Source organism: Protopterus annectens, chromosome 3.part1 (genome assembly GCF_019279795.1).
Source record: "Protopterus annectens isolate FY-2018-M chromosome 3.part1, PAN1.0, whole genome shotgun sequence".
Classification (NCBI taxonomy): domain Eukaryota; kingdom Metazoa; phylum Chordata; order Ceratodontiformes; family Protopteridae; genus Protopterus; species Protopterus annectens.
This window is the reverse complement of record NC_056732.1, coordinates 1,570,808,339-1,570,826,442: the sequence shown is the minus strand read 5'-3', so window position 1 is coordinate 1,570,826,442 and position 18,104 is coordinate 1,570,808,339. Positions and strand designations below refer to the sequence as shown.

At 38.8% G+C, this 18,104-nt stretch overlaps 1 protein-coding gene across 1 annotated transcript in view; it reads left to right on the top strand.

The window, feature by feature from the left end:
- The window catches only part of LOC122798890 (amiloride-sensitive amine oxidase [copper-containing]-like), a 341,036-nt gene that overhangs the window by 216,777 nt on the left and 106,155 nt on the right, over positions 1–18,104 (top strand). The gene's annotated exons all lie outside the window — the stretch shown is intronic.

Below are 18,104 nucleotides of genomic sequence, written 5' to 3'. Positions count from 1 at the left end.
CCTTTTGAGGGCTTCAGGGCATTCAGATATTTCCCTATCTATATGACATCTTGATTCAGTCCCAATCCAAGTTGGTGTGGGATCTTCATTTTACCTAGCTTTTGTTATACAGCCTGAGGTTCACTGTCAACCTTCATTAGTCAATGTTGTCTCGATCTCACGATCACATTTTTCTAGACTTCAAGATCCAAACTCTTACGGTGCTAGTTCTCTTCTTGCCTCCAAGGTTTTGTCCCTCAGGAATTATTTTCTTTCCCTGCTTCCACTCTCCTCTCTTCTGGTTAGGAAGTTTCTCAGGGCTTCTACCATCCCCATGCTTCCCTGGGCCAGGCTTCAGACTTTTTTTAAATTCTCCAAGTCTTTTGGGTTTTTAATATCATGACAGGAATGGACCCCATTCCCAAGTCAAAATATGATTAAAGTTCATGAAATAAGTATTGTTTCAATCTTTGATGTTAGCCAGAAGTGCTCTTCGCAGCACCTGCAATGTCCACAGTAGTGACTTCTCCTGCAATTCATATGGAGTTACATGTATTGGTAACATGTCACTGTAATCCCCCTACTTGAATTTCTTCCCTAATTTCTCATACTCTGTGGACCTTCTTTTTCTTTCCTCCTATTTATTATGTTTCTTTCCTCATTTCTCCTATATGTTTTATATTTTAATTTTTCAAGTAATCGTCTTCTCTTTGTATGTATAGCTGTTATATTTATTTCTGTATGTATTTATAGTTATATTGTCTAATTCTTGTGGAGCTTTTCTCCCTGGGCCTCCACTGAAAAAGGGCACTAGCGCAGTTAGACTAGCCCGGTTAACAAATGTCAAATAAATAAATAAAATAAGTACAACTATAAATTCTTTTTTATAAGACCTGTTACACTGACTACTATTGGAACTGTCTAGATATCCTTCTTCCACATTGCCCTAATTTCTGCCTGCAAATCCTGGCATTTTACGACTTTGCATCTCTCTGTACTAAGACACTGTAGTTACTAGGTGTAGCAATTTCAGTGATCACTTCTGCTTTTGTCTTCTTTTCATGGACTACAATATCTGGTTTTCTCTTGTCTATTTTTTGAACTGTTGGTAATGGGTGATCCCATGTGAAATAAACCATAATTTTCTATGATGCTTTGTGGCTCATGTTTTCAAAGTTTTTCAGCTACTTCAATATTATAATGTTTGCACAATCCCCAATACAACAGTCTTGCTTCATTATTATGCCTTTCAGTATACAGTCCTTCTGCCATTAGTATATCACAACCAGCAACAAGATGTGTGACTGTTTCCAATACTGTTTTACAAAACCTACATTTGTCTGTTTCTCCCACATATTCAATGGACTTTGTAAACCAGCATGTACATACTCCACTGTCTTGGGACACTAATATTAACCTTTCATCTTTTAATTTAAATTCACCTCTCTTTAACCATTCCTGCATTCAGTCCTGACCAACATGATGTTGTGCCAAGAGTTTTTTATTATACTTGTAACTATATTTATTTATTTTTCACATTTCTTGCCTTCTCATCTGATTCTTTACCTTATATTATTTCTTTTCTTTTTTTGGCAAATTTAATTGCTGCTTGATTTTTATCTACTTCTGATTTGATTTCCATTCCCACTTGACACCGATGTGCTTCTGCTAAACTAAGCAGGGGAGTCATCTTAGACTTATTCTCCTCGTGTTTTAAAACTTTCACTACATTTGGGTCTTTTGAGATCAGTAGATATGTATGCAGTCCTATGATTGCAGATCTAAACATGTAATCAATTTTGAGGAGGCCCATACTTCCTTCAAAGCAGGGAATATTTAGTTTTTGTATATACACTGACTTTTACAAATCATTTGATAAGCATGAAGCATCCTTCTTGCTTTCCTCTCCAACCGATCCAGTTCCTTTTGGGGCCAGTCAATCACTCCAAAACTGTAATTAGGACTGGAAGGTAAAACTGGTTTATAGCTTGGACTTTGTTCCTAGATGTCAGTGCTGTTTTCAGTATTTTTAGTCTTCTAATATATTCCTTACTAAGTTTTATTCACATTTGTTCATGTTTTATTGTTGGTCCTTCATCAGTTCCCAAATATTTATATACTCCCTTTTGCTCATATTCTTTATATCACACTCTTCTCCCAGGCTAATATTTTCTTGGTGCTGCAGTTTTCCTGCTTTAAAGGTTGCTTTTGCACATTTATCAAGACCAAAGACATTCTTGTGCCATCTGAAAAAGTTTTGACCACTTGCAGTTGTGCTTTCATTTCTTCATCTGATGAGCTATACAGCTTTAAATCATCCATAAAAAGAAGATGAGAAGTCTTTATACTTTGTTGTTTTCGGGGAGCCAAATTGTAGCCATGACCTAGTCTATTAAGTAGACAGTTTGATGGGTTAAGGGCAAGACAAAAGAGCAATGGTGACAGAGTCACCCTGGAATATCCTGCTTTTAATTTTTATCCCTGGAATAATAATTTGTCCTTTATCATGGCTTAATTGCAGAGTGATCTGGCACTGTTTCCTAGTCACTGTAATGTAATTGATCATTGTAGGGTATATCCTATACATTTGTAAGCACTGTTTTATCCATGAATGTGGGATACTCTCAAATATGTTTTTGTAGTCTATCCATGCCATACTTAGACCCTTCCCCTGATCCTTCCCCTTTTTTCATTCATCATTATGACTTTATTTAATGGCCAATGATCCTTTACTCCATATGACTTTCTTCTGTTAACCTTTTGTTCTATTGCCATGATAGAGATTTCTTCTAAATGACTATAAACTCTGTCGGCATCAATTCCAGTCTAAAGTTTGTATGTCATCAGAAGGCAAACTGTTGATCTTTAGTTTTTAGGATACCTTGTTGGTTCACTATTAAGTAGGAGTATTGTTTTTTTCTGTTGTTAACCAAGTTGGTGACTGTTTGGAGTGCCCATAGAAATAGTTCACACTCATGGCTAAATGTAACAACATTAATACTTTTAGCCAGAATTTGGGTACTACATCTGGGCCTCAGGTTTTCCATTTAGGAGCTTTTCTTAACTCTGCTTCAGTCTCTCTGGCCGTTACTTCATTTCATTTCATATCCTGTACATTTGAACTTCTTATTCTTTCTTTTACTCCTTTTATCCATTCAGCATCTTTGTTACGTTCCACAGAATCTTCATAAATATTTCTCCAAACTGTATCAATTTCTTCTTTTCTGGTGGTCTTTCAATTCCTTTTACCTTGTTTCTCAATTCTCTGTAAAACTTTTTTGGGTCATCAATAAATTGCTTATTTTGTACTTTTCCTTATATTTATCTGTGTATCTTCTACGTTTTTCTGCCTGTGCTGATATTTTTAGTTTATTATTTGCGATACTGTATGATAAATCCTGATCTGTTATAATACTGCACATTGCTTTTATCACGTCAATCTTTCTGAGCATTTTTGTTGATCTGTTCCCTCTTCTATACTATTCAAACAGTGGCACTTCTTGTCTTAAGGACGTTATAGTTTTCTCTATTCAATGCTTCCATGATGGCATTTGATTTCTCCCTGTCCTTTCCCTTTCTACCCTGTGTTCTTGTGGTAGGACTTTACCTGTTATTAATTTGGCTACACAGTAATGTATCCTATTTACTTCTATTATATCGCATGAATCTCTATGGACAGTCTTAATTACTGTGTTCATTTTTTTTTTTTATCAAACTTCTAACTTTTTGGGTTTTATTGACCTTCTGCAGTATATTTCTTTCATTGATCTTAATATGTCTATCCATCTCTATTAAACCAAGCAACTCTTCTCCTAGATCGTTTTCTTCTAAACTGAGGGCACATTCTTTGTTCACCACTTCTTGCAAGCATTCTGTAGAAAGTTCCAGAGCTTCTTCCTGTACCACATTCTCTTCAGTTTCACCCTGTGTCATCTGTTGCTCTTTCATATGGGAACTCACTGGCCTATCACTCCACAACATTGACTGTGTCAAAGTTGCCGCAGTTTCCTGTTCTTTCCCTTGCTGTATAGCTCCAAATGAACCTTTGTACTGGTTTCCTATGGGAGGCTCCAAAGTATCTTCATATGTCAACTGATTAGATGCTTCCTGCTCCACTGGTTTCTCTTTAATATGGGTGTCAATTGCTCTGTCTTGTTGTGTTGTTATCTGGGTTAAATATTCTACACTAAATCCGTCATTTTGCAGGTACTCCATAAACTCAGTTCCTATGTCTTTAACTTCTCCATTACTAATCCTCTTTTCTACTTTTCCTCTGTTTCTTATTTTTTTTGTTTTGTAAAGTGTTCCATATCTAGATGTCTTTGCCTGTATTTCTCTTCAAATATCTTTGGTGCTGACTTCCCAGAGAGTACTATTATGCATTTATTGGCATACAGTTTTAAGCTGTGACGTTGGCACCAGTCAGTTGTCTGCTTTAGTCATTCTTGTAGGATGTCATTGTCTTGTGGGGATTCTATTATTGCTCCTAGTTTGTAATCATCTGCAAACTTGGTCATCCAGAAGTCCTTGCAATTGGTCTTGACTTTCAAAAAGTAGATACCAAAAAGTAGCAAATCCAGCACAAAGCCCTGAGGGACTCTGTTAGTAACCAGCCTCTTTGTGCAGGTGGTCCCCTATATTCTAACTTCCTGGGTCTTATCTTGGAGCCAGTTGGATATCCACCAAGTAACAGAAGGGCTTATGCAATATCCATGCGTCTGATTACAATGCCAGAATGGGGTATTGTATCAAATGCCTTAGATATGCCAGCGTAGGCAGTATGCACCATGTTGTCATCATCCATTGCCTTGGTGACCTTTTCAAAGAAAGTCCACCAGATTAAGTAGGCATGATCTGCCCTTGATGAAACCAAACTGGGTTGGATTCATTGTCTGAAGGATTTAAATGTTCTTTTTAATGATTTCCATGATAATTCTTTCCATGATTTTGCATATGAGACTAATCAGACTTATGGGTCTGTAGTTCCCAGGGTCTTTTGATGATCCACCCTTTTGCAGAGGGATGGCCATTGTAGTTAATAATTCATATGGAACAAAACCTGTCTGGAAGCTAGGGTTAACAGTGATTCTAGTAGTACTGATAGGTCCTGTTTCAGGCTATTCCAAAAGCAGTGTTTTTGGCCTTAGACAGCACACTTAAGACCTGCTCCCTACTGATAGTTGGTTGGGGATTGTTTGTTGGTATTTCCTGGGTGATGGCCAAGGGAGAGAGATGGGTAAAACAGAGGATGAATTTGCTGGCCAGCAAACTTGCTATATCTTATGGCTCCATGTAGGTCACTCCACTTGCAAGCATTTCTGCGTACTGCCTTTGTGGTTTCAGACATAGCTAAAGAATGCTTTTTTTTGTCTATCTATCTTTTCCTCAAATCTGGCTGTAGTAGACTTAAAATGTCTTCTATGTTGTTAATTTAGATTGATGACAGTTTGTTTTACCATGTTGGGCTTAGCTCTTCCTAATCTTGGCTATGACTTTTGTTTTTTTTTTGTGCGTCCTGTTTATGTTTTGATTCATCCATGGTGGTTTGTTTTTTGAGTTAGTTCTGAGCTTATTTCTAGTAAGCACAGTTGTCTCTATGCATTTATCAACATGATTGTGCATGGTTCTGTGAACAATTCCACACATGCAGCTGTGTTCTCAGGGTTTTGGGGGGGGGGGTTGAAATTTTGACTGTTTATCACTTAGCAGTAGGAAGTTTGCCTTAGAATACTTTCTAAATGTTACAGGATTAGCAAGGGTCACAGAACTGATTTTTATTATAAAGGAGACAACTTTGTGGTCTAACCTTACCAGAGAGGACATTACACTAGGGGGTTGGAGCATTCTCCCATGTTTTTGAGTACAAGGTTGAGTGCGTTTGCACCCCTAGTTGGTATATGGACTATCTGGTCCAAGGCACTTGTGTTTACAAGGTCCAAGATTCTCTTGGCCTGCAAGTTTGTGGTCATGTAAATATCCCAGTTTATAGTGGGGTAGTTGAAGTTGCCCAATTATATGGTACTGGATTGAATGGTGAGGGCGTCTAGTAAGTTCAAATATGAGCTATGGGTTTCTTTGGTCCTACAGGGTGACCTATAACTTGCAAGCATATAATGTATGACTTTGTCTATGGAAATCTGGATGTGGAGAAGCTTGAGCACATTCCCCTGTCTGACTAGTCTAGAGGTGAGTTAATTGTTGTTATAGACTAAGACATCTCCATCTTTGGTCCTTGCCTGTGTAGTGCAAAGCTGAGGTGCTGTCTGTGGCTTTAAATATGTTTTAATAACTGCACAGATGTCCAAATTCTCCAGGGTAAGAAGAATATGGTGCGAGTGAAGTTTCTTGTTCAGGCTCCTAGAATTGAGCAGTGACACCTTTAGATTCCCTTGGGCTTGTTTTGCTATGTTGGAAGGTTTTTTCAGTTTAGCATTAGCTTAAAAAGGCACTACAGGGAAGACAATGTTTTAGCCAGTGTTTGAAAGCCTAGAGGTTACAGGTGTAGACCATCTTTGGCAGAGTAACATGGTCAGTCGACCATATCCTCCCATGCTGACAAATATTTTATCTCCTTGGAATGACACCAGAAAGTAAGCCAGTTATTGAAGTCAGTCATATTTTGTTCATATTGTGGTCTGCTACTTGGTGAAGGTAGAATACTGCTCAATGCTAGGCACATACCAGCCTGAGACACATAGTCCAAAAACTCCATAATGTCTCTCTGCGTATAGTCCATAGCATACCTCTCGACCTCCTAACCAGGAAATCTGGACAAAGCTTAAAATAATAGGGGAAAAAGGTCCAAAAACAAGGACAGATTTTAAATATTGATCTTATAAACATATTTATTTATTTATTTTATTTTACATTTGTTTACAGGGATGGTCAGACTGGGACAGTGTCCATTTTCAGCGGAGGCCCAGGGGAAAATCTCCAGCTTAAGCTTACATACAAAGTCATCACATCAAGTAATAGAAATTATAAACAAAAAAAATTAGTGTTAACACATTTACATGATAAAAATTTAAAAACAAAAATATATACATAGTATCAAATAGAACAAGACTTCACTTGAATATAGACCAATATGGGGTTGAACTTATATATGCGGAGGAACATAACATTAGCTAGGAAATTAAGTAGGGGAATCACTTAAGCAAAGTAGTGCATAGTTAGCAATACTTCTGTGGTGAGAGTTGCAGCTAGGAATGTAATGACTTGTAGAGAAGTAGTGTTGTTAGAAAGGATATGTTAACAGAGTTATTATGTACAGCCAAATTGTACAAGTAGTGCTAAGTTAATAATTAACCTGGAGTGTTACCTGTGCAAAGCCAAGATTCAAATAAATATCTTTTGAGAGAAATTTTGAAATGTTTAGGATTATTTATGGATCTAATACTATGTGGAAGGGTATTTGATCCATAAGTCATCTTAGTAAGTAAACTTAGGAAGTTGCTAGAATAAGATGATTTGTGTTAGCATGCATTTTCTGAAGAATATGAAATCTGAAACTCAAATGTATGTCATTATTTAATGACTTCAGTCCTCACAGATTTGCCAGAAAAAACACAAGTTTTATAAGGAAAACAAAACAAGATTATGTGGCAAAAATCTGGACATTCTGTGAAAATCTGGGCAGTTGAGAGGTTTGGTCCAGAGAGGTATGTCTCAGGTCATTTACACTCAGATGGATATGACTGAGACATACTGGTTCTAATCTAATGACTTGCACGCATGAGTTATTTGGCAGATCCTGGTCCCCTGATAGACAACTGACCATAATTTTCTCATTATTCAGCCTGTTGAGTGGGACATCTGTTTGTCTCACAAGAGAGTCTCCTATGATTACAATATTGGATATTGTGTTGGCTTGCCTCATAAGCTTTGTAGTTCAGGCTCCAAAGAGTATGGCTGTATGTGTTGTGTTGGGTGTTGTTTTGGTGGAGTGCTTTTGGGGTTGCTGAGGATTCTTTTTGTGGGATGAATGTCTAGGAGGCCCTTGGGATTTAGGACGGTTGATTTTAAGGGAATCAACATATGTTGGCCTATGTGTTGGGTTAGTACTATGTGTGGTTGGTGTAATACTTATGCTACCAACAACCTCATTTTTATTTTGAGTGCTTTAGTGTGAGAGTCCTGCCTCCAGTGACATTGAGTAATTGCATCTATCACCTACTGTATTAGTTTCTCTAAGGATCAGTTAGTTGTCAGTGAACATCAGAAAATTCCTGCATTGTAACAGGATGCCCATATTTACAAAGCCGGGGCAGAGAAACTGAGAAAGTGCCCATCCATAGTGTCAGTTTTTTTTTTAGGTGAACTACAGCAAGGTGGTGCAGTAGGCTAACTTGGGAGCTGTGAGGGTAGAAAGTATAGCTGGGCTGTGTATGAATGAATTCATGTGGTAGAGCTCCTCAGTGCACAAACAACTTGCTTTTTGCACAACTGACTACTGGGTAAATTTAGAGGGGAAGTTTTATAAGGAAACTTTAGTTTCGAATTGCCTACATCTATACTAGGCACCGCAAAAAAAAAAAAAAACACTACATGATGAGCAGCAGAATTTATAAACTCAGAAAAAAATGACTAAACCCAACTAAAAAGCCATCTGTATGTTTCCCATCCCAGACAGAGCAGGCTATTTTTCTAATGCCACTAGAACTTCAGTCCCAGTCTTCTTAATGTAAAAACTCACTTTAGTTAGCCAAAAGTGAAAAGGGACCAGCAAAAAAATCAAACTAGCTACAGCAAGTAATTACATGGTGATTCTAAGCCAGTAATGATGAGCACACACATTAAAGCAATTTCAAAGCACATTAACAGCAGCAAGACCAAGGAAAAGCAAATGCAGTTTATAGTGCAGAAAAATACAATGAAATAATTTGAAAATACAGCAGTAGTCTAAAGAAATAACTTATAACAGTGCAAAATTTCAGTTTAAAGTACTTCCCTTTGATATGCGCTCATCTTTGTGGTTGTACAAATTTTGGGGAAGGGAAGAAACAGCTGTCAGTTGAGTCATAAATTGCCATTTTGAGTCAAATTTATTTTTCAACATCACAAAGTACAGTCATAAGTAATAGGCTTTCTAATGAAACAAAATATTTTGGACTGACTCATGGAGTGCAATCAAAAAACATTACAAACACCTGACCATGACACTGAAAAAAGTAGCCCCGTGCCTCCATATCAATACTACTCATACATGAAAATCCAAATTTGCTGTATCTTGGAACAAACAGAAACCTGCTGTATAGCTTCTGAATGCTGATGGCTTTTTACTTTTTTCCTTAATAAGTCCTTATGGATATATTCAGGCCAGAAAAACCAACCCAAACTAGGAGAGAACATACACGATCCATCAGCATTCTTATAACCTCATCAGCACAGCATAAGGAAACTGTTTAGCTATAGTTCCGAAACATAGGGTCTTTAAACTAAGCGTATGTCCATAACCATTAAGGTGCCTGTGAAATATCCTAATTAACATCCCAACCAAATAGAAAAATGTCACACAGACAAACCAGTTAGTAAAAACTAGTAAAAAAGCCTAGCCAAGCTAGAGTTTTAACTGCGTGGTACCTTAAATCTCCTGTAATAGAGGTCCATGGGATATATGCAAATGACCCCTTAAAGACATTTAGAAGCTATATAGCTGAAACACTTGATGTCCTTAAGGGGCCATTTGCATATAAACCATGGGTCTCTATTACAGTACGTTTAAGGTATCACACAATGAAAACTTTAGCTTGGCCAGGTTTATCTTGTTTTTACTAATTAGTTTGTCTGTGTGACCTTTTTACGTTTTGGTTTGGATGTTTCTTTGGGGTGGTACACTTGGACACCAACTGCAAAGCATGTGCCTATTTGGTCCTAGAGCACTTCAGGGATGGCTGCATAAATTTAACTTCAAGAGTTTTCTTCCTGCCCAGGAGGAGCATTTCGTTCCATTTACTTTAGAAGTCACTTTTTCTGTGAAGAAACCAGATAAGGCCAACTCATCCAAAAAAAAAAAAAGAAAAGGGAGAGACAAATCTAGAGTGAAAGAGAGAGATTAGGAATCAGAATAGAGGTTAGAAAACCTCAGAAGTGATCATCAGATCCTGCAGACCTGCTAAGAGTTTGGATTTTTCTGCATCATGAAGTACAGTCATAAGTAATGTCCTTCCTGAGGAAACAAAATATTTTGGACTGACCCACAAAAGCAAACAACATTACAAACACCTGACCATAAGAAACAGTTGCAGTTAAAAAAGAAACACTGAAAAAAAAGTAACCCGCCCTTGCCTCTACACCACACAGACAAACCTATTCAGATCTGATCTCTGAAGCCTCATCCACATTTCTGACTGGAGCTGGTGAGTCCCAGACTTTGTTACCCTTTCCTGAAGGATAGGTGCTTGACTTGATCACCTTTGGTCACTTCATCTTATAGGTTGTTGTCTTTTCGTTGAAGAGACAGGATGATGTAAAGGCTCTTTTAGATACAAATTCATCTGGGGTTTCCTCTTAGAGCTGACCTATTTGAGGGCTCTGGAAATGGCCTCTTATGCCCCTCCATTGGTTCCTCCCATTCCAGTCTAACCTTCAGATACAAAGCCCATTGATCCAAGACTTCCTACCAGAGCACCAAGGTAGAATCTGGCACGTATTTTTACATTGACTCCAGTTTCCCTTACTCCCTCAACTCCAGTTTCATCAGATCAGGATGAGTCTTGGAGCCAAAGTCTCAGAGCCAAGGATATGGGGACAAGGTCAAATCTGAAGTTTTCAGATCTACTCCTTCCCCTCGATGCCTCAGAGCTTGACAGGATGGTGCCATTGTTGGCTCAGAGCCTGAGCAGATTGAGCTGAGGATGCCCCTCCTGCCTCTTTTTTGGAATGGACAAGCATTTCTTCATCTCTGATTGCATCTTTGACATACAAGGCATTTGAAAGGGTTCTCTCCGGAACAAGAGAAGAGGTGCCTATGCCATGCTTAGCTCCTTCCTGAATTCTGGTGGATCTTGTATCTGATCCATTCATCCTGGTCGACAGGGGCACTCAGCCTCTTTGAGCTTCAGGGTGCTCATCACATGAGGTCCCAGTCTAATTTTGAGCCTTTTCCTGAAGTCCAAACAACACAGATAATAAAGAAGCAGACTTGTAAGAGGAGACGTTTAGATTCCTCATTGGAATCAGTCACAGACATCGATGATGAGGAAAGGTCAACTGATCTATTCTAGAAGACGCCACCTTCAGTGACATTCTTGAATTAATGAAACAGCAAGGGGGTTAAAATATCTAACATGCCCTCTCCTGAGGAGTCTGTGTTCATTGTGGGTTTTGGAGCTGGCACTTTTACCTCTTGGGCTGTACCACCTGATAATGACCTTTAAAGATCTAGTTTCACAGTGGGCATGAAATGACCCTGCGGGGTTGGAGTCCATAGCATGCAAACCAGATAGGATCTTAGTAGCCCTTAGGACTAGGACACACTGGAATAAGCATCCCTCAGTGGATGCTATGTTGTTGCAGCAGCTACAAAAAAGGAGCTCTCCGAGGAGATCATGCCAGTCCATCCTCTAATAGATAGTCTAGGATTTTGGACAGATTTGAGAGACACTGAATTACTTCACCCATATGACACATTTTCAGAGGCCCTTGATGAAGGAGCTGACCAAGTCTCTCTTAGGTAACCTACCTGTGGTCATCCAGAAATCTAGTGGAGTCCCAGTTATCCACCCTCCAATCTATGTCAAATGTATCCATGCATTTGTTTTCCAGTGCAGCTAATGATACATCCAGAATGGCAGGCATGGGCATTGCTATCCAATGACATGCCAGGATGCTCCTGCTCAGTTTTTACTGAGGGCTTCAAGATGTCCTTCATCAATTTCCCTTTTGATGGTTTGACTCTGTTTAGAGTGAAGGTAAAAGAAACTCTCACCAAGGCAAACTGAAAGGCTAGACCCTGACCATTTGGAATATACCCCCCCCCCCAGGGTATTTTGCTAAGATCCAAAAGGGAGGCGAAAAGATGTGGTTTTGGAAATCCCAGGGATTTGGCTAAGATGCTATTGTGGACTCCTCCCCCCACCAGAGTAGAGGGAGAGAGAGAGAGAGTAATTTTAACAGACACTACCCCAAAAACAGAGGTGCACTGCAAAACAGGGGTTATGAGGTTCTTTCGTGGAGAAACCTTATCAGTGGTCCTGAGAAGTTTCATGTCAGCCGCACTCTGGTGGCATTCAGGAAGCACTTATCCCTGCACCCTCAAACCTGGCAGGTCATCACAAAAAATTCTTGAATGCAGAAGATAATCACTAGATGCTACATTATTCTGTTTGTTTCCCATCTACAGAAGAGAAGAATTCCTGACATACCAACCAGTCAGATGGAATCTGCTGCAGCAGAAGTAAAAAGGATGCTAGAAAAAAAAGAGTCATACAGCAGCCCCCTCCCCCTTCTCAGATCAGTAAGGATTCAGAGTCTGTTCCAGGTTCTTTTTAGTTCCAAATAAATCAAGGGACCTAAGGCTGATCTGGGATTAAGCTACCTCAATCAGTTTGTGAAACAGACAAAATTCGACACAGTCACAGTTCTGTCCATGCAACCATTAGTGAGAAAGGATGACTGGATGCGCTCAATAGATATCCATGATACCTACTATTGTATCAAGATAGCAAACCAGTCCAGAATATTTCTCTATTCCTGGTAGGGAGCCAATAATTTTCAATTCAGGGCACTGCCCTTTGGTCTCACTACAGTGCCTGGTACTCACTTAATGCATAGCAGAAGTAGCAGCTTATGTACTCACTGAATGCATAGCAGAAGTAGCAGCTTATATCAGACTGTAGGAGTTCCAGGTGTTCCTATATCTAGATGATTGACTCCTCAATGCACCAACCAAGGATCTAGATCCAGCATAGGGACTTCTTACTCCACCTTGCCCCATACTTGGGGATTACAGGCAATCCTGCAAAGAGTCAGCTAACACTGACACAATAAATAGTTTATTGGATGTCACATGTATACAAATTGTCAGATAGTCAAACTCCCACAGTCCAGTGTTTTGTCACTACATCAAGCAGATTTAGAGGTTTTCACCACCCTTTTCACCCTGCAAGATTCATTCTCAGGCTGTTGGGTTAATGGCCACTTTGATCACTCTGGACCCTCGAGCAAAAAACTATATGGACTCTTTCTGTTCAGTGGTTGTGGATGTCTTATCCACTGCATGTACTGATTCATAACACACCAATATGAAGGAAATACATCATTTGGTGGCTGACCTCCCCCATTGTCTCAAAGGGTTGACCATTCTCCTCACCACCTCTGATAGGAATGGTGACCAGAGATGATTCCCTTCCCTAGTTCAAGGTTCTTGGTCAAACATGGAGCTCAGTCTTTCCATCAGTGTCTTAAAGACAGTCCTCCTAGCATTACAGGCCTCTCATGAGGGTGTGGTTGCTATACAGATGGACAACATGGTGGTAGTCTGGTATATCAACAAGCAGGGAGGAACCTGATCATATCCACTTTGCTGGGAAGCCATGAGAGTGTGGCAGTGTGTGATGTATTCCCATCACTTTCTCATTGCAATACACATTCTAGGGACTTTCATTGTTCTGGAAAACAAGTTGAGCAGATCACTTCTGCTGCCTCATAAGTGATGCCCTCAATTAAGAGAGTGGTGGCACAGATTTTCAGTTACTGAGGCCAAACTTGCAGCAATCTTTTTTGCTTCGTACCTCAACAAGTGCAGCAGTTACTTTGCACTGATCCATCCACAGAGTTAAATGCAGATAGATGCTCTAGTCCACAACTGGACCCCTGGGTCTCTTTTATGCCATTCCTTACATTCCTCTCATAAAAACATTTCTTCAGAAAGCCAGAAGATATACATCCAGTGTTATCCTCATTGCCTCTTTTTGGTCACAGCAAGTTTGGTTGCCCTTCTTTTGGCCTCATCTAGTAATTCTGCCCTGGTTGTAAGATTCTTGTCCAAATCTTCTGATTCATCTATCCAGTCAGCCTGAAAACCCTAAAATTAGCCCTGTGATTTCTTCAGTTCTAATTTTCACTACAGATGCCAGGTTTTCTACTCCAGTAATTCACATTTTGTCTTTTTCTCAGAAACCAAATACTAGACAAGTTGATCTTAGTAAATGAAAAAGGTTTATAATATGGACTTCTTCTAGAGGGCTAGATCCCTTCTCAGAACCTGTTCCATCCATTCTCAATTTCTTGGCAGAGCTTTTCCACAATGGGTCCAGCTTTTCAATCATCAAGGTAAAATTAGTGCCATCTCCAATTTTCATGTATGACAAAATCACACTTCTATTGCTTTGCTAAAGATGTCAAAAGCTTTTCTGAAGGGACCTTCCTTTTAAGACCACCAAAAAGGGATCCAGTTCCCCCTTGGAATATTACTATCATGCTTTAAGTCTTAATGAGAGCACCATTCTAGCTGCATCTACTAAGGATTTAAAATATCTGCCTTGGAAATCTCTGTCTTTAGTAGCAGTCATGTCCATAAAGAAGTTTTTGGAGTTACAAGCCATAAGCCCCCATATCTAGTTTTTCATCAGGACAGAGTGCTATTAAGAACAAACCCTATCTTTCTTCCAAAGGTGGCCTCTGAAGTGAATCTTAATCAGATTATCAACCTGACAGTGTTCTTCTCAAAATTTTGTAATGATGGAGAGTATATGCTTAATAGACATTTACTGACAACTCAGGTTTTATTTAAAAAAGGGCTGAGGATATCAGGAAATCTGATTCGCTTTTCATCACATTTTCACTACTCCTTCTGCCTTAATGGCAAGGTTTCCTACTGATTTAATTTGTGCTGCAGCTACTTGGCCTACTCTCCATACCTTTTTGTTGCACTACAAGCTGGATGTGCAATCCAGAATCCGTGTATCCGTCAGTTTTACCATTCTCAGGAATATCCTTCCTTGATATCACTCAGGTATTTTAGTAGCTTGGGTATCTGTCCCAAACGCTGAATCAGACAAATGCAGACAATACTGAATACAAAAGTTATGTATTTACCATAACGCTAGATCTGTGTTTTTTCATCTGGTTTAATATCCTTCACTCTGTGCCATAGCCTACGCTGGCCCTTTACTCTCCTATCAAATGGTTGAACCTGAACAAGGGCCTTGTCCTTGGACAGCCTGTTTGTTGCTGTTCCTCATGACTTTGCCATTTTTGGTCCACCATGTTAGGTAGCCCGTATTTATTAGGTCTATATTTATTGGTTATATGATAGACCATATGTTTATAAACAAGCAAACTCGATCTGTGGTACTCTGGGGAACCGAAGGAATTATGGATATGGGAGGAGTCAGATCAGAGGATCCAAAACTTCTGAAAAGTGCCAAGGTCAAATCCAATTGGATCTGATGACACAAAGGTTAAACCCAATGAAAACAAGACATCACAGATCTAGTATTATGGTAAGTACATATATATATATATATATATATATATATATATATATATATATATGTGTGTGTGTGTGTGTGTGTGTGTGTGTGTATGTTTACTTCCTTTAGTAAACTGTGGTTTTGTTGACACATAGTAGCCAACAAAACAGATTGTTAATGGGTGTGCTAGAGTGACAATCCCTGGGGCTGGGGAATATGCCCCTGTAAGCATTTGAAATGTCAGAACTCATTAGAGTAAGTCTCAAAGTATGGAGACTGAATGGCCAAAAGACTGGACTTACATATACTAAGCAAAAGATGCTATTGCTCAGAATATTCCCTTTTCTCCGAGGTATGATGATTTTGGAGTTGGTATAGTTAAGATTAGGTGGGGTGAAGTTTTAAGGAGAAAAGTGATTTTTGAGATTTACTTTTCTCCTGTGTTTTCAATCTTTTTTTCAGCTTGTTGGCACTTGGCCTTTCAGGTGCCATCCTTTCAAAAGGCAGCCATTTACCCCTTCCCCAGGGATTGTGCTAACTCTAAGTTAGTATGTATAAGCAGAATACGTTTATTTTTGCATGTTCCTAGGTTATACCTCGGAGCATGTACATTAGGGTTTCATTGTTTTTTGGTTTTTTTTTAACTCTTATGGTTGATGCTTTTCACATTGATCTGCTTATATATATATATATATATATATATATATATATATATATATAGTAAAAATACACAAAATGTCAATGTTCACAACTTTGATCACAAAACGTTGACTTTACATCTATATTCTACAACGCACACGCTGAGCAACAACCTTAGTGCATTCAAAATTTAAACTTAAAAATAAGTTAAAAAAAATTTGCAGGGAGGCAAGCCCACCGCACCCTCTGCTAATTACATATATTAAACCTGAGAATACGCAATGTTGGGGAAAGGGCATATTCCACAATCCTGAGAATTGTGCGATCTCACACACCTGTCGACATTCTGTTTAATCAACTAAACTGTGAAAACTAAACAGATGTTGATCAATGCTAGTGTTCACTAAATTCGGTCTTTCCTATACATATAAAAAAAAATATATATATATATATATATATATATATATGGGTCTACTTCAGATGATTGAACTTTCAAATGTTCGACTTTCATATGGCCGAGACTATATGATCGAATCTTATAAAAAAAAGCAAAACAAAAGGAAAAATAACTGAATGATTTTAGGAGGGGTCGAGCCCCCCTGCACCCCCCCACCCCCCCTGCTATTTAAATATACCAACTCTGAGATCGCACTATAGTACAGAAAAGTTAAATCTTCCTGTTCTGTGCTGTATGGAGAGCTCCATTAAGAACGTTTGAACTTTTAAAAGTTCAATTATATGGTCTCGGCCATATGAAAGTCGAACTTTTGAAAGTTTGATCATATGAAGGGGACCCATATATATATATATATATATATATATATATATATATAGAGAGAGAGAGAGAGAGAGATATGTAGAGAGAGAGAAAGATATAAATATATGGATCTACTTCTGTTTGTCGAAAACACAGTTTATCAACAAACAGAAGGTCGAACCCATTTCCGCGAAAGTGCACTTCATCAAAAGTTCACTTTTGCGAAAGCCAATTCACCAAATTGGCAAAATAAAAAAAATATTTCACTCACAGTTTTGCGCCCCCCACATCCCCGCTACTTAAATTACTTAAATATACTAACTCCGAGATCGCATTACAGTGGGGATAAGGAAGTATCCTTTTCCCCATTGTAGTGCTATCTCAGAGTTAGTATATTTAAGTAGAGGAGGTGTGGGGGGCACAGCCTCCCACATGGGGGGTGCAGGGGGCTTGCCCCCCTGCAAAACTGTGTTTGAAATATTCATTTTTTTTTATTTTGGTGATTTGATGAATCGGCTTTCGTGAAAGTGCACTTTCATTGAAGTGCACTTTAGCGGAAGTGGGGTCGTACTTTTCTTTTTTAGGATTATGTAATTTTGATAAAGAAAAGTAGGCCCAAATGTTTACTATATATATACATATATATATATATATATATATATATATATATATATATATATAGATATAGATAGATATAGATAGATATATAAATACATATATGATAAAGAGAGAGAGAAATATTTCACACTTAAACACACACGCACACACACACACACACACACACACACACACACACACACACACACACACACACACACACATGCACACCAATACGTTTATGCATGTTCATAGGTTCATACTAGGCTACCTGCCCTGGGGCAATTATAAGCCTAGCCCGATTCTGTATGGCTTACGCCACCCCTTGATTTGAGTATACTGTGCCCTTTTCAAGGTTTAGTTTACTGTGCCTCTGTCTAATAGTGACACAGGAGTAATCCCTGGGACAAACCTACGATCCCCCATCCACCTATTGAGATTCTTCTTGAAGAGATTCAGTGAGGTGCTCTGCCTCACATGAACTGGAATTCTATTCCAGAGTGAAGGGAGCCTCTGGGTTATGAACCTGTCCCTCCAGCAAGTTCTATTTATTTCTGTGCTGAGGTTCAAGTCCTTCGAGTGTGTGGCTCTAAGGGATTTAGATTTACTGAGGTGGAGCATGTCCATTAATTCTGGATTTGACATAGCTTTGTATGTCAGGCATAGATCGCCTCGAAGTAGGCGGTATGCAACTGAGTAGAGCTGGAGTTTTTTTA